General features: G+C 48.5%; 1 protein-coding gene across 12 annotated transcripts in view; it reads left to right on the top strand.

The window, feature by feature from the left end:
- The first annotated feature begins 1,141 nt into the window (after positions 1-1,141).
- Positions 1,142-12,704, top strand: part of ELAVL2 (ELAV like RNA binding protein 2) — an 88,595-nt gene continuing 77,032 nt past the window's right edge. For 3 of the 12 annotated variants that reach the window (XM_064402660.1, XM_064402653.1, XM_064402648.1), the window contains exon 1: positions 1,275-2,002. The gene's annotated coding sequence lies outside the window, so the exon portion shown is untranslated. Of the gene's footprint in view, positions 1,251-1,274; positions 2,003-3,859; positions 3,944-4,344; positions 4,365-12,704 lie in introns of those variants that run through there. The other 9 variants (XM_064402659.1, XM_064402666.1, XM_064402649.1 and 6 more) reach the window with 9 other exon arrangements.

Below are 12,704 nucleotides of genomic sequence, written 5' to 3'. Positions count from 1 at the left end.
CCTTCCTTCCTTCCTTCCTTCCTTCCTTCCTTCCTTCCTTCCTTCCTTCCTTCCTTCCTTCCTTCCTTCCTTCCTTCCTTCCTTCCTTCCTTCCTTCCTTCCTTCCTTCCTTCCTTCCTTCCTTCCTTCCTTCCTTCCTTCCTTCCTTCCTTCCTTCCTTCCTTCCTTCCTTCCTTCCTTCCTTCCTTCCTTCCTTCCGCCACTTCCTTCCTTCCGCCACTTCCTTCCTTCCGCCACTTCCTTCCTTCCGCCACTTCCTTCCTTCCGCCACTTCCTTCCTTCCGCCACTTCCTTCCGCCACTTCCTTCCGCCACTTCCTTCCGCCACTTCCTTCCGCCACTTCCTTCCGCCACTTCCTTCCGCCACTTCCTTCCTTCCTTCCTTCCGCCACTTCCTTCCTTCCTTCCGCCACTTCCTTCCTTCCTTCCGCCACTTCCTTCCGCCACTTCCGCCACTTCCTTCCGCCACTTCCGCCACTTCCTTCCGCCACTTCCTTCCGCCACTTCCTTCCTTCCGCCACTTCCTTCCTTCCGCCACTTCCTTCCTTCCTTCCACCACTTCCTTCCTTCCGCCACTTCCTTCCGCCACTTCCTTCATTCCTTCCGCCACTTCCTTCCTTCCGCCACTTCCAGAATGTTTGCTAGAAGTATTATTATTATTTAATACTGATTTATATATCCACTCCCAGAAAGGCTAGAGCAGTCTCTGGCTGGTAATAACAAACTTGTCACACGTGTGGACAGAACTGGGCAGAGGGGGGACATTAAAAAAACCAAACCAAACCAAACCAACACCCCAAAACAAAACAAAAAAAAATCCCAAAACGCCGAACAAAAACAAGCGGACAAATAAAAACAAACAACAACAACAACAAAAGAGGCCGCCCTCTCGGCAGCGCTTCTCCCGAAGGCATGGCGGCGCCGCCCCGCGCCCGCGTGGCTGAGGAGCGGGCGGCAGGGCAGGGCCGCGCCGCGGGAGCAGCGCCGGGAGCGGGCGGCAGCGGCCGCAGCGCCGGGGCCGCGCCGGGCCCGCCCGCCCGCGCGCGCGGAGGCGGCCCCGCGCGGCGCGGCGCACGCTGAAGCGCGGCGCCATGCGCCCTGCCGGAGTGGCGGCACGCGCGGCCAATGGGCGCCCGCCGCCTCGCCGGGGGCGGGGCGAGTGGGCGGCGGCCGGGCCAATGTGGGCGCGCGGCGCCGCCAGCAGCCTGCGTTGCGCCGGGGTGCGGGGACGCTGCCGCGCGTGGCGCCGGGGTAGGCGTGGGGCGGCTGCCTTGCGGGGGGGCGGGCGCGGACGGACGGACGCGGGACGGGACGCGGCCGCCTCTGGACGGACGCACGCCCCCCGCCGCGTCCCCGCGGCCCCGCCGCCGGGCGCGGCACGCAGACGCACGCACCCCGGCGCGGCGGCGGGCAGGAGCCGGGCGGCGGGGCTGCTATAAATCTGCGGGGCGGTCCGCCTCCCTGCGAGGCACGGCGCGGCACCGCACGGCGTCGTCCCCCCCTCCCCCCACCCCCCCCCTCCGCGCACTCCGCGATGCTGCAGTTGGCTCGGGTGGCGAGCCGCTAGGAAGTGACCAGCAGGGAGGAAGGGAGAAAGAGAGAGAGAGAGAGGGAGGGCGAGCGTCTTTAAAATCGCCCTTCCATCCTTCTTTTCTTTGTTCCTTCATTTCTCCCTCCCCTCGTTTTGTTCCATTGGGTTGCGAAAGGAGGGTCGTCCTGTCACTCTCCCCCTTTTGAGTTCTCCCGTTTTCATTTTTAATTTTCTATTTTTTTTTAATTTTTGATTTTTCCGCCCTAGTGTCGGACTGTTGGGGGTGGGGGAGGGAAAGGAAACGATTTTTTTGGTTTTGTTTTGGTTTTTATTTGCTTCCTTTTATAACTGTCAGCAATTTAGCTCTTGTCTGTTGTCTTGAGAGAGCATCTGCCTCTTACTCCTGATCGGGAGGAGAACTGCACCGTTACTTTTTTTTTTTTTTTTTTTTTTTTAAGCCGAGGACTGGAAGGTAAGTCATGGCTTAATTCTTTCCGTTGTTGTACGTGTCCGATAAGGGTCCACGCGACCCATTCCAGAGGTGCATGCCCTGTAGAATTGCGCTGATCACCTGCTGTGTTTGCTCCGTATTGACACGGTTCGTGCCGACGGTGCTGAGTGAGGCTGTTCGTGGCTATGGCAGCATGCCCGCGGAGCTGAGTTGCTCAAAGTGTTTGCAGCGTGGGGAGGGCAGCCGCTGAGACTGGGGGAGCGCACCGCGCCCACGCAGGATGGCATGCGCATCCCTACCTGGGCTGGCCCAGCCGCAAAGTTTCCAGCGTGACCGCGCCCGTCCAGCTCCGGGTGCGGCTCCGTGCGGGAGCATCCAAGGGGACAGACCCGCGCCGCGCTGGTGAAGGGAGACCGTATCACTTTGAGGAGATAAACTCGCATTTTCAGATTAGCCGGGATAAGGCTCTCCGCGCCTAACTGCATTAGCCGCACGGCGTTGTTGTCTTTTTTTTTTTTTTTGGCTTCCTGGGAGGCTGGGAGGCGACTGCGTGCCACGGCGCACAAAGACGCGGCCGGCAGTATTGTCAGCGGGTGCGGAGGGCGGGCGGTGGGCTGAGGAGAGGCGCTGAGCTTTCCCGGAGAGAAGTCTGTTACCGTCGGGCGGGGCGGACCCGTGTCTTTTCGTGGGGATGAATAACCCGGCGCGGCAGGGGACGCGTCCCTTTGTTCCGGGCGTCGGGGCACTGCGCGGCGGTGCACGGGCAGCGTGGGCGGGGCGGCCCCGATCTCTGTCCGTGGTCCTAGCGGGGCGGCGGGGGACGCGGACAGCGGTCGCCGGTGTGCGCCGGGAAAGTTTGCGTCCGGCAGTCGCGGGTGCCAGCGAGGCTCCGGGCAAAGGGACAGACGGGGCGTCCGGTCCTCGGGCGCGTCCCCCGTCCTCTCGTCCTTCATCCCCGCGGCGGTGGGAGGGTCTGGGCAGGAGGAGAAGGCGGCGATGGTAAACGCTGGCGCTGCAGCTCGTGCTACCGGCAAAGGCCGGCCCCGAGCACTGCCATTGTTGTTTAATTTATGCTGCTGCCAGCACGCTACACCATACCCATCTATTTCACATGCGAAAACAACTAATGTGATATCTATGTGAGCGAGGCAGATGGATAGTTACACCTCAGGTCGTTTTCAAGTACCGGCAGTGAGGCGGTGTATTTTGACTAGTTGGAGCGCTGGGAGGGCGGGGGACATGCACTCCCGCGGGGACGGGACCTCCCCTCGCCAGCAATGACATCCCTTTGGGCACTCGCTGGAGCACTTCCCGAGCGGAACGAGCCGCCCGCGGGAGCGCAGCCGCGGTGCTCGGCAGCCCAACCTGGCGGGGGGCGCAGAGGGGTCCCCTCGCTGTCGGGCGCCTCCAGGAAGCGGAACGGCGCTGTCAGAGTGCCTAATGCGCGCCGCAGGTCACGGAGCGCTCGCTGCCGCTGCGCCCCTTCGGGCGGGCGGCTTGGGGGCTCCTTCGCCCCAGCGAGCCGTTTCCGGAGAGGAGGCAGCGTGGAGCCTCCGGGGCTCGACACTTTACGGGGAAAGACGGCCAGTCAGGGAGCCTTAGGGAGATGGGCAAGCACTATGGGTATCCTGCCTCTGACCCTACTGGGGACGAGGAAGACAAGCTCCCGCCCCATCCTGATCAGCAGACTCCGCTGCTGGGCTCTCCCCGCCGCCCCAAAGTGCTCGGCAGCAGTGGTGGAGTAGGGCCCGCCTGGCCTTGGCTCCGCGAAGTGCCTGCATTGCCCGGGGGCGCGGCCCCGTGGGCGCGGGCTTCTTGAGTGGCCGCCGGCAGCGTCACTCAGGCGGTGGCCGCGGGGGCGGGCTGTGGGGGCCTTTATCTGCCCGTCACCGAGGTGGGGCTCGGTGTTGGCGGCCGGGCGAGTGCGGGACGGTGGGGTGGCGGGAGCACCAGAGCCATCAGGTGAGGCGGGGCGCTGCGCCGCTCCCTCGGGTACCAGACACCTTTCCCCCAATCTACTCCCAGCCTCGGACAACAGCGGTAACCAGGCTCCGCGAAAACTCGCCGCTCCTGCAAGACGGCGAGCAGACGGACTGCCGGTCCCGGGCTGCTGAAGGAAGGGCGGGTCGCGGGGCTGGGAACGGAGACGGGGCTTACGGGGAGCCATGCGGTGTTGGCAGAGGCGCGCCGGGACGCCGGATTCGTCCCGGAGGAGGAGTGGAGGAGAGCTGGAGCCGGAGCGGGACTGTAGCCCGCGGCGGGAGCACGGCGGGAAGGCAGGGCGGCCTGGGCTGCGGGCCGCCGGCGCATGGCCAGGGTACCCCCAGCAAAGGGGAAAGGTAAATCGAGGCGTGTGCGGAGACCTTCACCGGCCCCTACTACTGTAAGTGTCTGGTGGCTTGCCGCCAGTACCGGCTTGTTGCGGTCTGGGTTCCAAACTCCAAGATAGTGGTGCTGTTTGGTTCAGAGGGGCTTCTTGACAGTTGCGGACACTGGGTTTCTTTTTTTCGGCGAACGGTTACTTCACTTCATCCCCTTCACCTGTCCCGTACTAGATGAGATTAATCACTTTTTACTTTAACCTTCGGGCTTTTCTGACTGTTTCCTTTGTCGTTCCCCCCCCCCCGCCCCCCCGTTTTTTTAGAGTGGTAATAATTGGGTGCTTAAACACTTGTCCCCCGGACAAAACATTGTTCAATAAACCCTTTGTTTAATCAGCAGCACCTTTCTGAATGACTTTCACCCCACCTATTTTTCTGTCGTGGCCCTACCACTCGAGCGTCGCTCCCATTCTCCCGCAAGCTGCACCCTCCTTTCCGCCTTGTTCCCGTCTGACTTTGCTCGAACCGGAGCGCTTACGCCCACCGCAGTGCATCTGCCGCCCCCCGAGCGCGCCCTCCGGGGCCGTGGGGCTGCGGAGGGCGCGGGCTGTGTCTGGCTGCCGAGGCGCCGCAGGGCTGCCCGCCGCACCTGCGGGGCGCGCAGGGAGCCTCGCCTCGCCCCGGGTGCGGCCGGCGGCAGCGCTCCCTCCCATGGAAAAGGCGCGGGGGCCCCGGCGGAGCACCCGGTGCTGCCCTGCCGGCCTTCCGCCCCCCCGGCTCCGGGAGAGGCGGTGCGGAGGGTCCCGCCCTGCGAGTGGGCCCCGCTGGGCTGGGGAGTTCCCGCGCTGGAGAGGGCAGCCGGCGGTGGGGGGATGGGAGGGGAGGGTGCCCGGCTCAAATGCTTTGTTTTATCCCGGGGGGTTGCGTCGCGCTGAGGAGTCAAGTGTCGCACCGGCGTGGCGCGCCCGAGCTTGGTCAGGCTGAGGGGTCGTCACCCCGTCATCTGTGCTTTTTGCACGGAGCATTAGCGAGGTTCGATGTATTGCCTGCCTTTTCAGGTTGCCCTGTCCCGGAAAAAAAATTTCCATTTTTCCTTTGAGTGCGTGGAGAGTGAGTTGATTTTGCTTCAAGTGCATAACGCCGATGGTGAGAACTCTTGGAGCAACCAAGCAGCCCGGTACCCCTTTAAGCTCGTTAACCCCTCGGTAGCGTCTGTTTAAATTCAGGTGTTACTTGTTAGAAGTGGAAAATTGGTAGTTAGTGAAAAAAAAAAATCTAGAAACTTTGCAAGATGCTCAAAAAAATGTGTTTAAAAAATCGTCTTTGTAGGTAGTTTATTCAGTTGAAGTCTCTGACACTAAAAGGTGTTACCATATTTTTTGAAGGTTTGAAGACAGCCTTGGTTGATAAAGTTTAGTAGCTACTTAGAACGTCGTCAGTGTCTTGTGTTCTTCTGAGTGATACTGGATAAAGTTGTGGCACCTAATGAATTGAGTATTTCAGGATGTATGTGTTTTCTTGAAAAGCAATAGGTTCTTTTTGTGCTGGGAAACTCCTTGCTGTTTGACCTCACTTGATGGCCAATTCTGTATTAAACTGAGGGGGCTTAGGAGATGTTTCGCTATGTGGGAACATTTGGTTGAGGAAGCATAATGGTATTAGTTTTAGCTTCGGTTTTCCTTTTTCAGTTCCGTGAATTCTGAATCCTGAAGTGACATTCAGATTTTTTCATCTCTTTTCTCTGACCTTTCAGAAATGTTCTATTAGTGGTGATAGCTCTAGCAGTGGACTTTGAACCTCGTTTCTAGCGATTATGCATAAATAATTTTGTTTGCAAATATAAAATTTGCAACTCTATATACACAGTGTACCATGGAATATTACTTAATTGGAGAGAAACGTAGATATTTGAAGTTTTTACCATGCTATAGTATTGAGCATTTGAAACTATGGACACATACTAATGACCTTGAAACTAATAAGAAATTTTATCAGATGTATTCAAATCTGATGAAGCACATCTTTAATGCCCCTTTCAAATGTCTTGTGTTTGTACCCACACTGATATTTCTGCTTCAGCAATAGATGTCTTTATTTTATGTGGTTTATTCTGGTGAAGTGGTTGATCTTTTCCATGTGCAGTGGAGGTTTTTAATTGATTTAGTCTTTGCAGTGGATGTCTTAAATATGCTCACATTTACATAAATATCTTGCTATTATTAAGGTAATCATGCTAGTATATTATTCCTGCAAGTAAATTTATTGTGACTTTAGCATGTTAAGGTGACATTAATTTTTATTCTTTTTCCTGGATTCCTTTTAAGTGTTGTTTTTTAAATGGGAGGGAAAGATTTACCTACTGTATTTCCAAAAATTGTGAGCTAGTATACTTAAGACTGAGCTAGGTGATATAAGTAAAAAAAAAAAGATGGAAAACTTTGCAGAGTATATGTCCCAAGTTTCTAGGTGACAATATTCAAACTACAGTGAAGGCCCAAGCTGAAGTCTATGAAAATCCTTGTAGTACTAAGGTAGAATTTTTGTGAGACACAGCTAAGCATGCTTTAGTTGGGGATTAGGTAGGAAATAGATGACATATGATCTCGTGTTCTAAAAGCCCAAAGAATAGTTCAGCTTTCTTGTGCTTTGTAAAACAAGTCAATGCTCTTGCAGATATAGACTTTGCAGTTAAAAATAGTGCAAGGATGCAAGCACAAGCTCCTGATTTATAACAGCAATGCAGAAATGCTGCTTTTATAGGTAAAACTTTGTCTTACAACATAATGGCTTTTGATTGTATTTGTGGCCAATGATGTTCTTCATTGCAATAAAGCCGTTTGTGAGCTAATGGATGAACTCAATTTGTGATGAATATACATTGCAATATTGCTTTAATGCCATCTTCACTTTTGCTGAAATGCTTCTCTAATAGATGCTAGTGTCTGCCGAGGACAGTGTTGCCAGCTGTTGCTAACATTTGAAAAGTGTGAGAATGTTGCTTTAGCACACAGATTTCTTTTTTTGACAGCCCCCAAATAAATTGAAAAATCATGACACTGTCCAGCAGGATTAGCTGATGGTGTTTTGGGTTTTGACTTCTGTAGTTCCATTTCTGAGAGAAGCTGCTACGTGTTTTTTTGATTAATTTTCTGTGTAAAATCTACGTAATTTGATGCACTCAGAAGGATTAGTTCTGGAGAAGCTGGCATAAGACAATTTGTAAGTTTTTAGCTACTACAGCTGGTGGGCCAGATCAAGATGTTTTGTTGCCTAATCCATACTGAAATTCTGAAAGAATGATTCCCACTGAAGCTCAGACTAACTGCCAATATTGAGCAAGCTGCTTTTGCTCAGTAAGAATTGTTTTTTATTTGTAGAGTCTCCTTGCATCTAACGCTTACAGAACAACTAAATGCAATGTTAAATCTAACAGACTCTGTGATAAGAGATCTAATTGCTAGTTGGTCTTCCGTGTATTTGGAAGAAGAGGACATGTTTCACATAGACTTTATGACCTACAGCTCTGCAATAAGTACATCTTGGAAAGATGACATCTGAAACACTTTGTTTTAATAGTCAGTGTTTTTATATGGACTGCATGTTTTCAGCTTCAAAATCAAGCAAAAGAGAAACGCTCATTGCAGAAATCTGAAGTTTGCTTTCTCAGAAACTTAGTTAAAAATTCTAATGCCATGTTAAGTTTTTGAAGTAACTCACAGTCTAAATTTGACTTGGCTGGCAAAATATGTGGAGTTTTAGAGCAGTAATTACATAATGTGGAAAATTGTAATGGGAAGATCTTACTTTCATATGTTTGAAAATTGTGAATTGGGAACAAGCTTAAGTTTTCCAGATGGAGATTAAACTAGTGTCGCACTCTTTTCTGTTCTGTCTGAGCCTCGTGGTGCTCCTGTTATTTAAGCAACAGGGTTTTTAATTTGTTTTGGTAGTCATAGTAAGCCCTAATGTAGTGAGGATTTGAAAAAAGCCGTGGTTTCTTGATGAAAGTGGGATGAGAGTTAGGTGTTTAAATGTGTGAGTGTGCCAGCCAAAGAGAATAATTTTAGGCAGTCTTGAACTTCATGTAAAACATTGGTGGTACTGATTATTCATACCCTCACACAGTCGTGATATTACTGATGTCTCAAAGAGTCCAGCTGCTGAGCAGAAACTGCAGAGATTCTTAGTCTAGATGAAGCTGTAAGATGTTGCAAGAATGAGTATCTTGATTTGCTGCACTTAGCAAAGAAACGGGTATCTCCACGTAAAGCCGCTGTGCCTGACCAAATGATGCAGAAGCTAGAAAACACTGAGGTAGTGAAACATGGATTGTGTTAAGGATGTAAGGTGCTTTACTTGCTTCTTCAGCTGAGTGTGGAGTAGAGGTAGAAGGAAAGCATTATGCAGTGGAACTGAATTGCTGTAACATAAAGCATGCATATGGCAGTCTTGTGAATACTTGCTACATAAGTACTGGCCAAAGAGGGAACACTTTAACATTCAAATACACTTTGAGACAGTCTACACCGAGGTAGGAAGGAGTACTCAGGGTAAACTGGAATATTCACTGTGATGTGTTGAGCAGTCTTTCTGTAGGTCTGTGCTGGCTGCATTTGCTTTCAGACTGCTCTGGATGAGTTTATTTAGCTAAGTCCTTACTCTGATTTAGCTGAATAAGCTTTATGTATTTTTATGGAATGAAACTGCCATTGAATGATCGCTGGAGTACTGATGTTCTTCTGTGCCTTAAATCTTGATGTCAGAAAATAAGTTAGTAGTTCTGTTTTACAGAATGGATAAACAGAATTTTTCTTGGAAATTCAAATAATTATTTAGAGGCAAATGCCTTAGTCGCTTCTTCGTATAAGGGTTAAGAGGAGGTCATTCAGCCATAGAAAGGGAAAGGTAATGTAAATTTAACTTCAGTGTCCCTGCTGATATGTATTTTTTCAGAAGTAGAATTGCATACTGGAAGGGTTGGTTGGAGTTGTCTTTTCTATTTTTTTTTTTTTTTTTTTTTTAATTGTCTGTTGTTTATTATTTATATGGATGAAAATTTATACAATATTACCTGGAAGGAGGTAGAGGAGAAGTCAGGTCAGAAGATAATTTGGATACTCTATGCCATTTCCATCTAGCTGCATTGGCATGATGAGGTAGTGATTTCAGTGGGTTTTGCAGTTATTCAGACTGTACCTGCAGGTAATGGGGAATAAACATTTGAAATGGGCTTCTTGGACTGGCTTTGTCTCTTAATTCCTAAATGAGTAGTAGACACATTCCAAACATTCACATTCATGGTATTTGAGTTTTTCTAAGGAAAAATCTGCTTCTGAGAGTCCTGAGCTTAGACTTGTCTCTTCATATACTGGTATTTGGACAGTCAGCGTTGGTGTCCAAGAGGCTGTTTCTGTGTAGTGTTATGGAAAGCTTGCTGTTAAAATACCTTAATGTAAATAAAATTGGCTGAGGATGTATGTCATGGTAGTGTCTGATGTAAATAATATAACTATAAAGTGCCTTCAAGAAATGGTTCCCTGGGTTAGACTTGGTGTCTTTAAATATATAAAGACCAGAAAAAGGGCAAGGGTTTGTCTGCACGCTCTTCAGACTTAGTCTTACAAGCTTGCTGCTTCTAGCTTTGTGTTTGTGGCACAAAAGCTACAAACACAGTAGTTTCAGTACCAAAGTGGAGAACTTCTCCAAATCTTACTTGTGATTAACTTATTTCTGAATGCATTGTTGAAGTTATGGGTCTTATCCCTTAAACGCTGCAGGAGCAGCTATGCCCAAACTTGAGCAGCTTATTTGGACAAAGGTGTGCTGAATGGTGAGGTAGTTTTTGATAGCTCATGGAACCAGTGGGGTGAAAATGTACAGAAAATGTACTTGTTTACCTACAGAAGTAGTTAAGGTTCCTTGCACCACTGCTCCAGGTGACCTTGTGAGAAGTGTATGCAAAGTGGTGAGGAGGAGAAGAAGAAGGTGGTCCCTTATGTCTCTGGTCTAGTAAAGAGTGTTTCTCTTTAATAGAGAAAGGAAGATGGATGCAGGAGAGAGTCGGTATTGTGGCCATCTGTCTTGGCAAAAGAGAAGATTGTTTGGGGTATTCCGATTCCTGAAGTTTCTTTGAGCATATGCGTACATAGCGATTGCACTGAAATGGGCAGTATATTGTAGGAATGGTAGCATACAAACTTTGTTTGCTTCCATTTTGTTTTTGTAATGAAGTCTTTGTTTCAGTGCCATCCATTTTGTTTGTCCTCTTGAAATGCTGGAAAATTAATGCTGTGACTTCTGTTTTCATTATCCATTAGCATTAAATTTCATATACATCAACTCAGCCCAGTTTAAAGGTGGAGCAAGCTCTCAGGATTTATTTGAATTTTCTGTATCTGCTGTTCAGTCTTGATCCAGGAAGCATAACTAGAGGTGAACACTTATGGGTTGCATATCACTGCTTGCATATCATTCTTGAATTAAGAAAGGCTTTTAAATCTTTTAAATCTTAAAATCCTAGTACATGCTGTAATTGTAATTAAGGGTATTCTTTTTACCTCTAGTAACATGTGTAGAAATATCACAAGACATCATGGTGTGGTCGTTTCCACCCAAATAAGCATTAGAAGCTGCTTTCTGTTTCCAAAAGAGGGACAACTAAAGTCTTAACTCTAAAACACCATATGCTGCTTGTAACAGACTATGCGTGTATTGCATGCATGCAGTAGAGAAGAAATTAGTGTATTAATGAGTTTGACTTTTTAATTTTTACGTGCTTGTACCTTGAGCTGCAAGCCCGATTGAGGTCCTGACCTAAAAGTGCTATTGGTAATCTGGCCACAGGACCCATTCTGAAGGGAACTGGAAAACTGCTGACAAAGTGAACTGCATAAAGTGAAGAAGACTGTGGAAGCTGCTTTTGCATTCAGATAGCTAAACTGTGAAACTTGGCATAGCAATAGCACTTGCCTTGGATTGCATCCATGGTTGAGCTGTTGGTAGGCAAGATGAGAATTACAGCCTCATTAACCAACTGAGTAGCTGAATTTTTTCTGTAACAGTTGAGCAAACTGAAAGAAAATTAAATGGAGTCATGCATGTCTTTTGCTAAAGGCTATTTTTATAAGAAAAGTGGTTCTTGTAGTGAAATTCCTCTGAACCAGTGCAGCTGAATGATATAAAACTAGCCATCATGCTGAAATTATAACTGGGCTGTAGGTTTTCTTTTTTTGTGTGGAAGTTTTAATGTGCAACTCAGATGTTTGAGATTTTTCTACATTGAGCTGTTTCTACGTTGAATGGTGTAACACAGAAGACACATTCAAAACTTTGAGCATCCTAATCTAGTGGAAGGTACTGCTGCTGATGGCACAGGTATTGGAACGCGATAACTTGAAGATTGCTTCCAACTCAGACCATTCTGTGAATCTACAGTAATTTTCTGTGCGAGTTTGGTAGCGTTAGAAGTGTAGAATTAGCTGTTACTAAAAGGAGTAGATACTGCAGACTTTTGCTGTGGCAAAAATAAAACCTGTTTTTCTTTTGTGGATACAGTTTTCTTGATCTTCACAAATACTGTGTGTTGTGAAACCAGGTGGAGTAAGGATTACTTGTTTTGAACATTTTTAGGTGTTCTGAAATGAGGAATGTCCTGAAGAAGTGTTCCTGAAGAAGTGCTGAGTCAAATTGCCTTTGGATTTAATGTACAGAATGATTGCATGCATCAGGTTTCCTGCTTGAAGCAATGCATGAGAACAGAAAATGAGTTGATAGTTTTTGCAGGAGAAGTTTTTCTTAAAAATTAAATGTGCGGTATCATATTTAGCTTACATTTCTGCATATCAGTCTTGAGTAATCTTTGTGTGTTCTGAAAGAGGGTCCAATTTCTGTGGCTGCTGGTACTACTTGCTCAATTATTAAAATACTGAAAATTAATGGCCATCTAATTGTAGCTATCCTCCTGTTTTATAACTGGGGTTGACTTGCGCTTTTAAAATTTATGTATCTTTTCGTGACTTGCTTGACCTAAGATGGCTGTGTTGTTTTTGTCTGCATACATCTTAAAACTCTGCTTGTTGGGGTATTAGGAAGAGCTGTAGATATGGGATTATTCATATGTTCAGTCCAAATTCGGATAACTGAGTAAACTGCTGTCAAATGCAGTACATGCAGGCAGGATTACACATTGACCTACACAAAAGGATGTCACTCAGGAACAGCATGATACTGCCTGGGAAGCTTTGAACACTTGAATGTGAGTGGTGCAATTGCCATGTTTGATGTGCATGGACTGAAGAGTTAGCTAATTCTTCTTAGGAAAGTATGGAAATTGTACAGCACGATCAATAAATGGGAATAAGAGCCTCAGTTTCATGAAACATGGAAAGTGTTGTGGATGTAGC

This window comes from Passer domesticus, chromosome Z (genome assembly GCF_036417665.1).
Source record: "Passer domesticus isolate bPasDom1 chromosome Z, bPasDom1.hap1, whole genome shotgun sequence".
Taxonomy (NCBI): Eukaryota; Metazoa; Chordata; class Aves; order Passeriformes; family Passeridae; genus Passer; species Passer domesticus.
This window is presented reverse-complemented; position numbering and strand designations above follow the sequence as displayed.